Source organism: Oncorhynchus clarkii, chromosome 15 (assembly GCF_045791955.1).
Source record: "Oncorhynchus clarkii lewisi isolate Uvic-CL-2024 chromosome 15, UVic_Ocla_1.0, whole genome shotgun sequence".
NCBI lineage: Eukaryota > Metazoa > Chordata > Actinopteri > Salmoniformes > Salmonidae > Oncorhynchus > Oncorhynchus clarkii.
Window position 1 is genome coordinate 39,201,484 of NC_092161.1, and position 13,612 is coordinate 39,215,095.

Here is a 13,612-nt window from a genome sequence, read left to right on the forward strand (position 1 = left end):
ACCCTCAGTCAGTCTACTCAGTAATGGGTGTTATAGTAGTCGTAGATGTCAACAATTCCCCCAAGAACCTGTTGCAAAGTGTGTATATATATATATATATATATATATATATATATATTTTTTTTTTAAACATACAATATCCATTAAAAATGAGGTACCTTATAAAGGAGAGAGACTGAACAGGCTACGTAATAGGCTACATAACAAAAACCCATCCATACACAACATTCAGGAAATTGTTTTGACAAGAGGGGGCTGGCTATACCAGGGTTAGTTTTGGGAGAACTTTCATTATGCTCATACATGTCACCAGTAGTCATGTCCATAATAACGGATAATAGAATGTAATAGAATATGGGCGTGTCTTAAATTCATGACGTCACCCGGTTTTTCCTGTGAAATTGGGGCTTCGTTCAGAGGAGGGCACTGCGGACTTGTCTCTTCATCTAATTTTGCGAAGAAAAAGAGGTTCGCGGCTACTGGAAAATACTAAATATATCTAATAAGTACACTTTTATACAACCGAATAGTAGATAATATTTTTCCCTTTCGCAATGGAGTAACTGTTTAAGGAATGACCCGTGGGGGAGTAAATCGACCGTGACTTTTTGCAGGAGGAGAAAGTAGCTCCCTTTGCCAACAAGGCAATTGTTGCTGTGTCTACGCTGGGTAGCGGATCACTACGGATATTTTAAAAAGGATAGATACATTTACGTATGTTGCCTCGGCAATAAATCACGAGGAGAAGGTAAATGTTATAATTTGATAATTGTATGAACCCTGTTTTTATCCGTTCGTTGATTACTCTCCAACCAAAGTATATTATTTTTCCACATGGATGAAGGACTTGGATGATGGATATCCTATCTAGAATTCAAGTTTTTTTTACAGGCAGACAGTAGGATCTTGGCAGTCTTCCAATTTGGACCAGAATAAATATTTTGGGTGGAGAGAGAATATTTGTTCCAGATGGATCTCAATCTGTATTTTTTTTGTAGTTGAGGTTGAATCTTCACATGATCTGGTACAGAGAAATATATTTTGGACAGTATATTGTTTTTAAGTAGTGTTTCGAACAACATTTCATCTGACAGTTTTGCCTTCCATGTTTTTTTTCATTCATCAACGAATGTCATCCTCATGATAATCTTGCCTTGTTTGTAGGCGAGTTGGATAGGCTATTGTGCTTGATGCCTGTCCTACATTGGGGGCCACAGGTCTATAATAGATAATAAACCGGGTTGTTTGGCTCTTGGATGCTGATTGGCTGAAATCTGTGGTATATTTGTACTGTTATATTTATGTTGGTAAGCGGTTTATAATAGCAATAAGGAACCTCTGAGGTTTGTAGTATATGACTAATATGCCACTGCAAAGGGCTGCTTCGAGGATCTCTGCATTGTGTCTAAGAACAGCCCTTAGGCGTGGTATATTTAAGCAATAAGGCCGGAGAAGGTGTGGTATATGGCCAATATACCACGGCTAAGGGCTGTTCTTAAGAACGATGCAATGCAGAGTGCCTGGACACAGCCCTTAGCCGTGGTATATTGGCCATATATCACAAACCCCCTAGGTGCCTCATTGCTATTATAAACTGGTTGCCAAAATAATTAGAGCAGTAAAAAGACATGTTTTGTCATACCCTTGATCTACCATGGCTGTCAGCCAATCAACATTCAGGGCTCGACCCACCCAGTTTATAATGGCCAATAGTGTTTAATTATACACAAAAATGTGTCACAGTTAAGGGGTGAAGAAGTTAGTTCCTTGTGATCACATATGATCCGTGTCTCATACAAGTATGATCCGTGTCTCATACAAGTAGATCTGGCCACAAAGCTGCTTCTGTTGATGGTCATCATCACATTAAATGTGGTGTTGATGCTTGAGAGATCGGTTTGTGTATGCTGAGAAGGCCACTGCGTGTGTGTGTGTGTGTGTGTTGAGATGTGTGTTCGGGTCATGACACGTAGATAACATCAGGGCTAGGTGTGTCCCAAAGAAGAACACAGCCAGTGGTTATGACTTCAAAACAAACAAGTCTACACACTCAGCCTCCTTTTAGTCTTATAGAGCGACATCTCTCTCTCCTGATACAGTCAATGTCATTTTCTTTGATCCACCACCAATCAGCTTACAAAATCAACAGCTTCAGACATTCAGTTGCCCTTTATAATGTAAGATGGTAAGTAAGGATCAAATCAAATCAAATCAAATCAAATCAAATCAAATCAAATTTTATTTGTCACATACACATGGTTAGCAGATGTTAATGCGAGTGTAGCGAAATGCTTGTGCTTCTAGTTCCGACAATGCAGTAATAACAAGTAATCTAACTAACAATTCCAAAACTACTGTCTTGTACACAGTGTAAGGGGATAAAGAATATGTACATAAGGATATATGAATGAGTGATGGTACAGAGCAGCATAGGCAAGATACAGTAGATGGTATCGGGTACAGTATGTACAAATGAGATGAGTATGTAAACAAAGTGGCATAGTATAGTATAAAGTGGCTAGTGATACATGTATTACATAAGGATACCGTCGATGATATAGAGTACAGTATATACGTATGCGTATGAGATGAATAATGTAGGGTAAGTAACATTTATATAAGGTAGCATTGTTTAAAGTGGCTAGTGATATATTTACATCATTTCCCATCAATTCCCATTATTAAAGTGGCTGGAGTTGAGTCAGTGTCAGTGTGTTGGCAGCAGCCACTCAGTGTTAGTGGTGGCTGTTTAACAGTCTGATGGCCTTGAGATAGAAGCTGTTTTTCAGTCTCTCGGTCCCAGCTTTGATGCACCTGTACTGACCTCGCCTTCTGGATGATAGCGGGGTGAACAGGCAGTGGCTTGGGTGGTTGATGTCCTTGATGATCTTTATGGCCTTCCTGTGACATCGGGTGGTGTAGGTGTCCTGGAGGGCAGGTAGTTTGCCCCCGGTGATGCGTTGTGCAGACCTCACTACCCTCTGGAGAGCCTTACGGTTGAGGGCGGTGCAGTTGCCATACCAGGCGGTGATACAGCCCGCCAGGATGCTCTCGATTGTGCATCTGTAGAAGTTTGTGAGTGCTTTTGGTGACAAGCCGAATTTCTTCAGCCTCCTGAGGTTGAAGAGGCGCTGCTGCGCCTTCTTCACGATGCTGTCTGTGTGAGTGGACCAATTCAGTTTGTCTGTGATGTGTATGCCGAGGAACTTAAAACTTGCTACCCTCTCCACTACTGTTCCATCGATGTGGATAGGGGGGTGTTCCCTCTGCTGTTTCCTGAAGTCCACAATCATCTCCTTAGTTTTGTTGACGTTGAGTGTGAGGTTGTTACCCTACACCCACTTCAATTTGCATACTGCCCGAATAGATACACAGATCTATTGGGATTGCCAACACACTGCCCTAGCCCATCTGGACAAGAGGAATACCTATGTAAGAATGCTGTTTATTAACTACAGCTCAGCCTTTGACACCATAGTACCCTCCAAGCTCATCATTAAGCTTAGGGCCCTGGGTTTAAACCCAGCCCTGTGCAACTGGGTCCTGGACTTCCTGACAGGCCACCCCCAGGTGGTGAAGTTAGGGAAAAAAACTCCACTACACTGATCCTTAACATAGGGGCCCCACAAGGGTGCATGCTCAGCCCCCTCCTGTGCTCCCTGTTCACCCATGACTGCGTGGCCACGCACGCCTCCAACTCAATCATCAAGTATGCAGATGACACAACAGTAGTAGGCGTGAGTACCAACAATGATGAGACATCCTACAGGGAGGAGGTGAGGGCCCTGGCAGAGGGGTTCCAGGAAAATAACTCAACGTCAACAAAAGGAAGGAGTTGATTGTGGACTTCAGGAGACAGCAGAGGGAGCTCGCCCCCATCCACATCGGCAGGACCGCAGTGGACAAGGTGAAATAGTCCACCAACACAGATAGTGTAATGAAGAAGGTGCAACAGCGCCTCTTCAACCTCAGGAGTCTGAAGAAATTTGTCTTGGCCCCTAAGACTCTCACAAACTTTTACAGATGCATCCTGTCGGACTGTATCACCGCCTAGTATGGCAACTGGACCTCCCGCAAACGCAGGGCTCTCCAGAGGGTGGTGCGGTCTGCCCAATGCATCACCGGGGGCAAACTGCCTGCCCTCCAGGATACCTACAGCACCAGAAGTCACAGAAAGGCCAAAAAGATAATCAAGGACATCAACCACCCGAGCCACAGCCTGTTCACCCCACTATCATCCAGAAGGCGAGGTCAGTACAGGTGGATCAAAGCTGGGACAGAGAGACTGAAGAACAGCTTCTATCTCAAGGCCATCGGACTGTTAAATAGCCATCACTAGCAGGCCTCCACCCAGTATCCTGCCCTGAACTTAGTCACGGTCACTAGCCAGCTCCCACACGGTTACTCAACCCTGCACCTTAGAGGCTGCTGCCCTATGTACATAGACATGGAATCACTGGACACTTTAATAATGGAACACTGGTCAATTTAATAATGTTTACATACTGTTTTACTCATTTCATATGTATATTATTTATTCTACTGTATTTTAGTCAATGCCACTCCGACATTGCTCGTCCTAATATTTATATATTTCGTAATTCCATTTTTTACATTTAGATTTGTGTGTACTGTTGTGAATTGTTAGATACTACTCTGCTGTTGGAGCTAGGAACACAAGCATTTTGCTACACCCCTAATAACATTGCTAAATATGTGTATGCAATTTTTTATTTTTTGGGGGAAGGAGGAGTGAGATGTTGTGCACTGTGCAGGCTGTCACATTAATTGGATCAAGCAGAAAAAGGCCCCCATTTAATCTCCGGTATGATGTCTGTTGTGTTTGTGTGGTTTTCTTTAACCTTGTAAATACAGCTGGCCGAGGCGAGCTGACTTCTCAGTGTGGCTAGAGTTTAATTAAGGGAATGGAGTGGTGGAATGAGGGAGGGAGGAAGGGAGGAGGAGAAGGAGTTAGGGCTAATTGAGGGAGAAGAAGAGAGAATGGGTGTGTGTGTTTACACGTGGGACATTGTGTGTGCGTGGTGTGTGTGTTAGGAGAGATGGAGGGTGGAAACAGTAGGTACTGTAGGAGATGCTAGGCTGGGGATCTACCAGCTGAATGGATGTGACCTCCAACCCCAGATAACAGCTGCTGGAGGGCTGGCTTTTCATCTGATTTACAGATTCACTGACAGAAGACCCCGCCCTGCCGTTTTGGGAGTCATGTAATGTTTTGTGTGTGTGAGACATAGACCTCCTGTTCCTCTGAGATGGAAGTGATGAATGTGCACTACATCTGCTGCTACTCCAACACATGATTTGTGCTGAAAGGGGAGATTTGTTTAGAAAACAAGTAGTACAAGGCCTGCCTGTTACACCCATAACACACAACAAGGAGTCGTCTGACTACAACAAACATATGATAACAATGTGGTTATCATGTTTTGTTTGTCAGTAAATCACTGTCTGCTCTAACTAGCACATCCTGGAATCACCTAAGGACTTTAACCGTGGGAGAGTGGACAAATTTAGAATTCATAATAAGTTCTCAACTTGATTTTTAGTCCTACTTCAGTCTAATTATGAAATCATCTCATGCTGATGTTAGAAATAAACTGTGCTCTATTGCAGTGTATCTGAATGAGATAAAGGTATAAGAATATGCATGATTTACTGTGTTTTAGCCATTGGATTACATATAGAACTGTGAGTTATAGGATTTCTATGTTCAAGCCTATATTGGATTGATTTCCACTCTTATAAAAGTATGTGTGCTGTCTGGGTTATAATTGTCATTTTGTGTGTGGAAATTGCGGGTTAGGGCTTTGAGTTTAGGTTTGACCTCCTCGGTAGTTTACATAGAGTGTGGCCCTAAGGCCCTGCCACTCCCCTCTGACGGAGCCATTTTGTGATTTCCACGTCCAGGTCTAAAAACGGCATCAAAACCACTCCGAGAAAGGGTGTGGTTAAGGTTGTGCAAGTGGAACCCTATTCCCTATGTAGTGCACTGCTGTTGACCGGGGTCCATCGGGGAATGGAGGGGTGCCTCCATAGGGGATGCCATTTGGGACAGAGCCTTGGTTTAGTCAACCTGGCAAAGCTACAGGAGGTCTGTGTTGAAAATGGGCCAAACTCCTTATATTGTTAGTAAATAATAGAGTGGGATGATCTCAGGCTCTGTGCAGCCATATTATCTCAGCCGGTGTGTGGTCAGATGTTGTTTATTGTTATGACAGTTTGAACATTTGAGGGCTTTAAGTGGAATTGAGGCTTTGCACATTATTATTATTTTTTACAGTGCTTTGCTACGTGAACGTTCTATTTTGGAGGAGTTTAAATTTGTTTTAATTTAAAGTTACACCATACAGTATATCTTTGTTTAAGATAACGGATGACCTAACATTTACCAGACCGTCGTTGCCATGGTATTCGTATCTATACTCTATGCACGAGTATACCGAAATGAACAAAGTGCCTGTGTTCAAACTACATGAATGATATTTGTTAAATGTTGATCTTTAAAGGACATTGAAGGGACTCTGCATGGTCCTCGCTTAGAAGCTTCTGTTCCTACAGAATTCTGAGACCTCAAGGGTCATGCATGGTCACTTAGTTGCATATTTTCCTTTAGCCTATAGCCCAGAAATGTAAAGGTTTGTAGGCTGTAGGATTCAATGCAGTTCTGTTCAAAATGGCTTTTCCCCTTGTTACAAATGCTAGCTTTTCATTTGCTTTAGTAAGACATAACATGGACGAAGAATCAATGCTTTGTGCCATTTCAGGTGAGTAGAAGAATGCAAAACCCAACACAATATTCAATTGCAGCTTCTGAAAAAAATTACATATTGCCTTGCAATGAAAGTTTACCTTTTTCCCCCCAACGATTCCAGGAGGAAGTAGTGAGTGCTTACTGTTCTGGACCTGCAGAGATTTAATTCCTAGGCTAATACAGTGAGTTTTCACTGTCTATAGTTGTCTATAATCTATAGTTGTCTATATTGTCTATAATTGGATACATGCAGCTTCTCTTCTGTCATTACATGTTGCCCTATAAGACTAAATAAACCCTTGCTCACCAGAATGTCATAAATACACTGAAACAAATATAAACACAACATTTGAAGTGTTGGACCCATGTTTCATAAGCTGATCCCAGAATTTTCTCATACTCATAAGCTCAATTAAATTAGTTTACATCCCTGTTAGTGAGCGTTTCTCCTTTGCCAAGATAATCCTGACGGGTGTGGCATATCAAGAAGCTGATTAAACAACATGATCAATACACAGGTGCACCTTGTGCTGGGGACAATAAAAGGCCACTCTAAAATTTTACTGTTTTGTCACACAACACAATGCCACAGATGTCTCAAGTTTTGAGGGAGCGTGCAATTGGCATGGACTGTTGTTCATGTTCATTTCTCTATAAGCCACCTCCAACGTAATTTTAAATTTGGCAGTACGCCCACTGGGACTCACAAGCGCAGACCGCATGTAACCACTCCAGCCCAGGACCTCCACATCCAGCTTCTTCAACTGCAGACCAGTCTGAGACCTGTCACCCGAACAGCTGATGAAACTGTGGGTTTGCACAAATGAAGGATTTCTGCACAAACTGTCAGAAACCGTCTCGGGGGAAGCTCATCTGTGTGCTTGACATCCTCCCCACTGGCACGCTGGAGAAATGTGCTCTTCACGGATGAATCCTGGTTTCAACTGTACCTGGCAGGCGACGTGTATGGGGTCATGTGGGCGAGCGGTTGGCTGACGTTAACGTCGTGAACAGTGTGCCCCATGAGGTGAGGTGGAGTTATGGTATCGGCAGACACTGCCATCCTCCTCTTTTACCACTTAACTAAATCTTTCCCAAACATGACTTTTCTTGCCCTTCCTTCTCTTTATTTTGAACTCTTCATTTCTAAGCTTTTTTTCTTATTGAATTATTGAACTCCACCATTGTCCTTTTTGCCTCCGTGGATCGAAGTTCACTTGTTCTGCCCGTTCTCAAAAGCATTTTCTGATTGGCGTATAGGCTATTTGGCAAGCGTACAGTTAGGCCCCAAAGCTTCCGCGCTAATGCCAGATAGGCTACACTGAGGTTTTTCTATCAATATAAATTGCACAAGAATGATCCATTTTTAATGGATTATTTAAGGTATTGTTTTCTCTTTATTCAACTTCTATTATTAGTGGCTTATTATTAACATCTTTAACAACTTTAGTAAATTAGTCCTTCGCTCAACTGGGAACACAGTAGCAGGCAGCTAGCAGGATTTTCTACGGCAGGCTGAGGGACTTTACTAATCCCCCATATGAGCATCTGTGTTGATCCTGCTCCAACATCCAGGCTTTGAGAAACTGATCAATCACTTCTCACAGTAAATATTGACCCCTTTAATGGTCATCTGTCTTCTGCCATGACGCTTCGAATAGCTACCCAAACATCCTTATTTGTCAAATGAATTTATTATTTTTGCGAGACCTTCTCTGACATTAATTTCTGCCACTATTATCCATTAAAGTTAAGCTCTGGGTGGTTGCGGTAGCAGTGAATGGTCTTGTTGCTGTGCTGTGTTTCTGTGTTTTCCAGAACTTAAATCATTGTGGATGGATAGATTTAAAGATGTGGCCTATTGCCAGGCAGCATGTCGGCTATCTTCCTGTGTGATTGAGATGAGCTTCCTGTGTTCCAGCAAAGGAAGGGCCAATTCAGCAAACCAATGCAGAGAGAGATGTCTCACTGTACTCCTGTCAGACAGACCTGGGTTCATATACTATTTTGAAATAATTTCAAATATGCTTGATTGAGCTTGCCTGGCTTAATGGACCAATAGTATAGACTGTAAATGGCAAACACCACCCATCTTACACTCCAGGCATTCGAGATCAAAGGTTCAAAGTATTTAATTGATTTCAAATAGTATTTGAACCCAGGTCTGACTACAACTGCTGCTGGCAACTGCTGCTGGTCTGAACTCTAGCCCAGAGAGCAAGCCCCCAGGCTCATAGCACAGAAATGGATTGTGTATGGAAGTGATTGCTATCCGTTAGCTAAGATTCAGATGAAATCAAATGTCTCTATATTTCCCCTTGCCTGAATGATTTTATGGATTCATCATTTGAGATGGTATGGCAAATGGATACTTTTGGGGGATTTATTCTTCTTACACTAAGCATCATGCTCATAGGCCTAGTCTGTGAGATGGTTGATTATTGTCGGAGGGTGAAAACCATATGGGCGAGTCAGCAATAGTCAACACTGACGGGAGTAGTGTGAACTTGACCATGCTCCAGGTATTTTGGGTTGTTCTTTTTTTTTGGCCTAGTAGTCCTTGTTATAGGCCTAATGACAATTTCAACTGGGGGAATTGTATTATTAGGAGAATTATTAGTTTTGCAAGACTTGAAGCAGATGTATTTTTGAAGGGGAGGGGAGACAAAAATAGGCTTAATTGAAAACGCACTAGAAAGGCGAAAGTGCTATAGATTTTTTGAAGGACTGCAGGGAGCTGAAGTACCTTCCAGTCAATATTCTTCACAAAGTTTTATTTTTAAAACATCTGTTGTTATTGCAACTGGAATCAGCTTTCAAACATTGAGTGACCTTTCTGGGGATATTCCAGTGGAATTGTGTTCGTGTAGGCTATATTTTAACACGGCGGATTTCTATTCCATTCTTTATTCTATTCTGTGACTGAAGAGCTCTCATTAGTGGGATCTACACGGGCTCTCAAAGCATGCTGGCAATTTGGGACAGTGAAGACATTATCAGGATCGTCTCGGCTCAGCCTCTCCTACTCAGGGAATAGGTCCCTTCCCCTCTGACCTTCTCTTCCCATGGGTTGAGAAGGAGGCGAGGACAGAGGACGTGAGAAATCAAGGAAATGCATATGAGATTCTCCCCTTGCTTTTGTCTGTCATAAGAGGGTCTGTTGAGATGGGGGAGGAGCATAAAGAGGAGGGAGAAGGAGGGAGGGACCAAAGTGGCGCAGTCACTGTAAAAGTTATTTTCTCTGGGTTTAAGGCAGCCCTTTCCCTTCTTTTCCTGTTTTTCCATTCCTTCTTTTCATGGCTGGAGAAGGAGAAATCCCAATGCAAGCTCTCTCTGGAGCATTGTCACAGTGGAGTACTGCCAAGTTCTCTCTCTCTGCTTTACCCAGAAAAGCAGCTAGCTTGGGATTTGTGACTCTACTATTATTGCTGCTGCTGCTAGGAAGCATTTGCTGACGTGTAGATATTTCTAAAGCAGAGGAGCTGACAAATAAAGCCTGTCGTGGCTAAGGCCTGCGAGCGACTCAATCTCAATCTGATGCTTAGAGTCACACAGCTTTCAACAATCTAGACATGCAGAGATTGTTTTTAACCCTCTCCCATCCAGCTTTATACACGATTGGTCAGCTTTTAAAAAAAAAAAAAATGTAATGTGTCTTTATTTATCCAGGAAGCTCCATTGAGGTCCTAGAAAACCTTTTTTACAAGAGAGACCTGGCCGTGAGGCCAGCTAAATAAAAAACAGGGAAAGTGCTCTGAGTGGGCTGTATGTTTTTTGAAGGAAAAGGGTGGTTATCATGGGGAAAATACCAGGTAGAGGGAACGTTGGAACGTTGTAGGAGAGATGGGCATGACAACTGGTGCCTGTCCAAATATGGAAGCTCTACTCGGCTCAGGAACATGGCTGTGAGTGCTCTGATTTCCCCAATGAAGTGCAGGCACCAGGCAGGCAGCTACTATCCTGGTCTGACTGCTGAAAGTATCCTGTCCCAGAGAATTGCCTGAGAGCTCAGGTCGTGTCCTTTTTAGTCATGGTACTCTCCACAGACAGACCACCATGTGTCACCTCTCCTCTCTTGAACACCGCAATGAGTTGATGAGAGGGTTTGTGTGTGTGTGTGTATGTGTGTGTATGTTTGTGTGTGTGTGTGTACGTGTACGTGTACCACCTGGATGATGGTGTTTGAGGGAGCTGCCCCACTACCACGCTGTCTAAGCACCAGTGATCTATGTCTGGTTTTGGACATGGTTGAGTTTAACCGGAGATCTGTCTGTTTTTGTTCCACTCCCAGAGGACGCAAATACTTTCAGCAATTTGGTTGTTAAGTCAAGTTCCCATAATAGTCTCAATCCCCCCCTCCATCCTGTTGGCCCCTGTGTTGTATATCTGCCCAGTGAAAGATCTTTCCAGGAGGTACTGATTCTTAAGTTAAGTTACCCTCATGAGCTGCATACCACTGCTGGCTTGCTTCTGAAGCTAAGCAGGGTTGGTCCTGGTCAGTCCCTGGATGGAAGACCAGATGCTGCTGGAAGTGGTGTTGGAGGGCCAGTAGGAGGCACTCTTTCCTCTGGTCTAAAAAATATCCCAATGCCCCAGGGCAGTGATTAGTGACACTGCCCTGTGTAGGGTGCTGTCTTTCGGATGGGACGTTAAACAGGTGTCCTGACTCTCTGAGGTCATTAAAAGATTCCATGGCACTTATTGTAAGAGTATGGGTGTTAACCCCGGTGTCCTGGCTAAATCCCCAATCTGGCCCGCAAACCATCAGTCACCTAATAATCCCCAGTTTACAATTGGCTCATTCATCCCCCTCCTCTCCCTTGTAACTATTCCCCAGGTTGTTTCTGTAAATGAGAACGTGTTCTCAGTCAACTTACCTGGTAAAATAACGGATAAATAAAAAAGTTAAAAATAAAAAGATGCAACCTCTCAAAAGCAGTATTGTGTAGGGTTATCATCTTCGATAACCCTTGTGTTGGTCTAAATGTTATCTTATGCTGCCATGTCCCTAGTCCCTCTGAAGGCTTGAAGAACATTCCTGTCTCCAGCTGCTAAGCTTCATAGAATAGAAGTAGCCTTGTTGTTTTTCTCACTTGACACCTCGCTGGCATTTTACAGGCATATTTTCTCATTCGAACGTTTCCTTGGAACTCTGTACTGGACTAAAAGTCAAACCAACAGGAATGTTGGAGAAAATAACAGGGGCTGTGGTTTTGGTTCTGACCAAAAACATATCCAATATCTTCATTTACACTGTCCAGAGATCTCAGATGATTATTTGAGCTGGTACAAAGTAGGTGCAAGACATTTTGGGCTCAAATCGGTGTTGCGTGAACTTCAACTTTTGCTGAAGCACTCAGCTAAAGTAGCGACATTTACAACATTTAGTCTCTAACATAAAGACTTCTCAACAACTGAATCACATTATAGATTATTAGCTTAGATTTATTAGGTCTAGGATACACTCCTTTAGAGTTTGGAGCCATGGGCTGTTGGCCTTAACCTGACTGAAGGACCTTTGGTCAGTTGCATTTCTGCAACACAGAAGTTGGGTAATGCCATGGCAGAAGAACTAATTGTGGCTCTCAGCTCTTCTAAGTTCAGTCAGTCAGCCAGTTAGCCAGCCAGTCAGTCTATCAGTCAGCCAGTCAGTCTGTCAGCAAGTCAGCTATTCAGTCTAATCTTGGGGTCGCAGACAGGCTGTCTGTGCAGCTAGGCTCTGTATAGAACATGATGGAGTACACACATACGCATACACACACACACAAAAGCGCTAAGGAATGCGTCACTCAACACCATACAGTACTGACTGCCAGAACTCCCCCTCCCCATGTAAAGCACTGAAAATACAGCAGCACTCTTAATGCAGTAACTCTGCCTAGCGATTGGTGTCATTGACAGGTCAGGGGTAAACTGTATATTTTGGTCCTATGACAGGTCCCTACCACACATTTCAATGGTGTGTAAAATTGGGAGGAATCCGAATTCATAACTAGCTTCTTTATCTCTGGCCCGGCTGGTCGTACCAGCGTTATTGTAAACCATGTGCATTACTGTACACAAGTTCAGCATGCTGATGATTATCAGTTCTATGTTGGACGGATGTCCTCAGTATATAGGCATTTGCAGAGGATTGTCCTGAGGTCTAATCCCTAGGGTTGGTGTTTTGAACTGAGACAGGAAGTTGGACATAAATTCTTCTAAATTCTCCATATTGGTGCACTCTCAACCCCCTCTTCCACCCAGTGCTTTCTCAACCCCCTCTTCCACTCTCAACCCCCTCTTCCACCCTAGGGGATTCTGTGATGTATGCTGTGCTTATCCCTTTTCCCGTAGCATTGCCCACTTAGCAGATTCTTCAAACTGTTAAAGGGCGACTGCACTTCCTGATTTGGCCTTGTTATTCTTTAATGTTCATTAAGAAATGCTAGCGGCCATGACTGAAGTTAAACAAGAGTTGTCTTGGAGGTGTGGTTTAATGTGGGTGTTTCTTTGCCCAATAATTACAACAAACAAGGGCAGTAGCTATCCAGTTCGAGTTCAAACATTATTGAAAGCAAGCTGGCAACATGCATCAAACATGTTGTCAGGTTTGCTTGATTATGAGCTAACTAGCTTGCTAATGTTAGCTAGCAGGGATCAAACCTGTGTACAGAGGCAACGTTAGCTAATCAAATCTTCCTCTCATATTACATCACAGTATCATAGCCTAGTACTTTTACAGAAGATGGCGTTGATAGACATGGCAGCTCTTTATCTAGCTCGAGCTCGTCTACAATTAAGTAGACAAACTCAGGGTGAGGTTCTCCTTCCAGAGACACATCAGGGACTTTAACATACTCT

At 43.1% G+C, this 13,612-nt stretch overlaps 1 protein-coding gene across 2 annotated transcripts in view; it reads left to right on the forward strand.

The window, feature by feature from the left end:
- The first annotated feature begins 362 nt into the window (after positions 1 to 362).
- The window catches only part of LOC139367245 (integrin beta-1-like), a 42,556-nt gene continuing 29,306 nt past the window's right edge, over positions 363 to 13,612 (forward strand). Inside the window, exon 1 of one of the 2 annotated variants that reach the window (XM_071105489.1) lies at positions 363 to 748. The gene's annotated coding sequence lies outside the window, so the exon portion shown is untranslated. The remainder of the gene's footprint in view (positions 749 to 13,612) is intronic. The other variant, XM_071105490.1, reaches the window with a different exon arrangement.